A 3,795-nucleotide genomic window follows, 5' to 3' on the forward strand; every position below is an offset into this window, starting at 1 on the left:
TGAGAATCGATTCCCTTTGAATCGAGGGCTATCGATGAATCGTCTCACACGCGCGCGCACGGGGGGGGGGGGCCTCAACTCGGCTGGCAAACATCGCGGCCCAACAAAACAACCGGGAATCGAACGGTAAATCGCACGAATCGATTCCTCGCGAGGAGCCCGGGGTAGGGGGGGGAGAGGGGGGGGGGTGATGGAGGAGGAGGGGGGGGGAGGAGGAGGACGAGGGGGGGGGGAAGGAGAAGGAGAGGAGGAGGGGGGGGGGAGGAGGGGGGGGGGAGGTGGGGGGGGGGAGGTGGGGGGGGGGGGAGGTGGGGGGGGGGGGAGGTGGGGGGGGGAGGTGGGGGGGGGGGAGGTGGAGGGGAGGTGGAGGGGAGGTGGAGGGGGGGGTGGAGGGGAGGTGGAGGGGGGGTGGAGGAGGGGTGTGGAGGGGAGGTGGAGGGGGGGGTGGAGGAGGGGTGTGGAGGGGGGTCGCCGCCAACAACTCCTCGCGCGCCGCGCGTACTCACCGGCTCACATGTCCGGCGTGCCGCCACCACCACCCAACCAGCGGACACCCCCGGCGCGTTCGCTTTCCAACTAACCGCGGCCGCTCGCCGAGCCTCGGGACGATCGTCTACGAGCCGCTGGGCCCGCCCGCCGCCGTCGCTTCCACCTCAAGCGCCGCGCTCCGCTCCTCAGCCGCGCGCCTCCATTGCGATGCCGCGGCGCATTGTGGGGGAGACGCGACCTTTGAACTTGGCCCCGCCCCTATTTTATAGACCACACCCCCTCTTCTCAGTTTGTCCCGCCTCGTTTCGATGCCCCGCCCCTCTTCACTCAAGCACTCCCCCTCCCTCCCATGACAATAGACGCGGATCAACCCGATGCACAAATGTAACATTAAAAACTCCCCTCTAGTGTGCGATTGTGGTCATCGCGTAGGTACAGCGTGTGACGAGTGCCAATGGCCCGATCCACAAATACAAAAGGAGACATCACTGCGATGATACACTCCGCTGCTGCTCACGCGGTTGTCTGGGCTTGACCATGTGGCATTGTAGCTGCTGCTGCATCTACAACAGCAGCAGTCGGACTGTTGTTTCTGCTCCGCCCCCTTCTTTAAGCTCCGCCCCCTTCTTTAAGCCCCTCCCCCTGGCTCCCCGTCGCTGCCCCCCCCCGGCCCTGGCCCACCCCCCCCGTCCCAGGACCCCCCCCGTCCGTGGCCCCACCCCCCCGTCGCTGGCCCCACCCCGTCCCTGGCCCCACCCCCTCCGTCGCTGGCCCCACCCCCCCCGTCGCTGGCCCCACCCCCCCGTCGCTGGCCCCACCCCCCCGTCGCTGGCCCCACCCCCTCCGTCGCTGGCCCCCACCCCCCCGTCGCTGGCCCCACCCCCCCGTCGCTGGCCCCACCCCCTCGTCGCTGGCCCCCCCCCCGTCCCTGGCCCCACCCCCCCCGTCGCTGGCCCCCCCCCCCCGTCGCTGGCCCCACCCCCCCGCCCGTGGGTCTTCCCCCCCGCCCCTCTGGCCCATTACTCCGCCTTCCCGATCCGAGCCATGTGGGTGCGCGTCACACAAAGTGGCCGAGTGAGCATGCACTCGAGAGAGACGGGAGTGAGATTTGAAAATGTAATTGTTCACTATTTGATGCTATTTCGTGCATTAGCAGTGGTGTGCTCGCACAATTAAGGATCAAGCTCAACACGTTCCGTATCAATAACACTCTGGCCTTAAAAGGAAAAATGTATAATAGGTGACGTTTCCGGCAATTAATCGTTCTTTTTTTTACAATATTATCTATCCTGGAGGAATCCGATGAGCAAAAAAGCGTTTTTTCAAAGATGTCCAGTAGGGGCGGGTGAGAAAGTTACAACAACAAACAGTCAGTCCCTCCAGAAAAACGCGATTATGCGATCGCAAGATTTCACGCAAAATCAGCCAAAGTCCGCATATTTATGCGGGGGACGCGTTTTTTCATATACGCCGCACTTTCGCCGCATAAATTGCAGATTTCCGCGCGCAAAATATGCGGGCTTGCATGATTTCATAATCCCCGCATTTTCGTTGCAAAAAGTCACATATATCTTAGCAGAAAGTTGAAAAATGTTGCGTTTACTTCACACAAGCGCAGCCATTTCCCCTGTTGCCATGGGAACGTTATGAAGTGACGTCACTCATTACGCGACATCATTGAAAAGCTGCAAACCCCGCGATGCCAATGAAGCCATGATGAAGCCCGCACATCTTTCTCATTTGCCAACAAACATAAGCGCAAAAGACCGCGCAAAGCAGTTCCCCAGTGTGTTACATGACAGTGGGGGCAAATTATTTTGCATAGCTACCTCTGTAAAACAGGAAGCACACATTTTATTTTTTAATATTTAATTTATTCATTTTTACAGAAGTAGCATATTCATTTTGTAAAGCTACATAACTTGTTCGACTCAATGTTTTGTAAGTTTGAGCCATCTGTTTGTTAAGGTCTGAAATAAAACAAGATGAGAACTTAAATATTCCCAGCACTTTCTGTGATGTAGTATGCTTGCTTATCATTGGAAGTAATAAGAAATGACTCTTTACATTAAAGTAGTAGCCTAGTGAATAGGGTGTTGGGGGAATCACTTTTTTTTCTCTTTTTCATCAAACCGCAGTTTTTGCAAGTTCCCGCCATTTTTGCAAGTTCCCGCAATTTTTGCAAGTTCCCGCAATTTAATCGCATAAAATTGCATAAATATCCCGCATATTCCATCGCATTTTTTAAGAAAACGTGCCGCATAATCAACGATTTTTGCCCGCAACAATCACCAAAAAACTCCGCGTTTTTCTGGAGGGACTGAACAGTACAAACACCGATATGGGTGCAAAGTACAGTCTTATAAAGGTAAGCAAATCATTAAAAATAAATAAATGGCACAAAAAAATGTCGTCTATTATATATTTCCGTCTAATGCCACAGTGGTATTGACGACTGTGATGCATTTTTTTTGTTAAACAAAATCGCGTGCCAAAATTTCGTGCTGCCTATCCTTCCTTTTGTGTTTATTCTTCTTTACTTTCCGTTAAATTCTCTCTGCTGCTGCGAAGTCAAACATTTTATCATACAACACTGCGGTACATACATTAACATTTTCATTTCGTAACAGATCGTCTTCCACAATGCAGGTTTTTTGGGTTAGATCGCGTACATATATGTGTCGTTAAACCCGCCACCACCCGACACAGCCAACTAGTAAGGTTTGTCACGTAAACAGAACGTGCCAATTCATTACTAGTACAGCACACCCGTGTGTTCAAAGCCACAACATTTACAAATACACAACATTTACATGGCTTTGCTCTCCAACACGCCGGTGTGCTATTAACATACATTTGTTAACATGTTACGGTGTTCTTTTTCCATTAAAAACGAGTCCCATATAAGTGTTAAATTTACTGTATCACTTGATACAGTAAATTTAGCTGTGACGGTCCCACCTAATGACGGAGACTTGTGTTGCCTCCGAAACGTCGTGAATTATAATTTTATTTCTATTATTATTTGTATTATTTTATTGTTAATTTTTATTTTTACCTGCGTGACTTTACCGAAAAAACCTAAGAGTATGAATCCTTGCAGTCACGAAAGCACATTGTCAGTAGACCCCCCCCGCCCCCATACGCAAGCTACCCATTTGTGTTAACCCCCAGCTCCCCACTCCATGCGTACGCACTAAGTAAGAGGACGGCTCCTACCACCACGTGTGTGAGAGAGACACGTGGGTTTTACCGAGCACACGCAGAGCTCGCGGCAACGGCGGTGCATGTCGCCTCTGCCGCGCA

At 52.8% G+C, this 3,795-nt stretch overlaps 1 protein-coding gene across 3 annotated transcripts in view; it reads right to left on the bottom strand.

Annotated features, from left to right (window-relative positions):
- Positions 1-729, bottom strand: part of HMBOX1 (homeobox containing 1) — a 33,977-nt gene extending 33,248 nt beyond the window's left edge. For all 3 annotated transcript variants that reach the window (XM_078866450.1, XM_078866452.1, XM_078866451.1), the window contains exon 1: positions 507-729. The gene's annotated coding sequence lies outside the window, so the exon portion shown is untranslated. The remainder of the gene's footprint in view (positions 1-506) is intronic.
- Between the last annotated feature and the right edge of the window lie 3,066 nt (positions 730-3,795).

Source organism: Lampetra fluviatilis, chromosome 22 (genome assembly GCF_964198595.1).
Source record: "Lampetra fluviatilis chromosome 22, kcLamFluv1.1, whole genome shotgun sequence".
In the NCBI taxonomy this organism is placed as follows: domain Eukaryota; kingdom Metazoa; phylum Chordata; class Hyperoartia; order Petromyzontiformes; family Petromyzontidae; genus Lampetra; species Lampetra fluviatilis.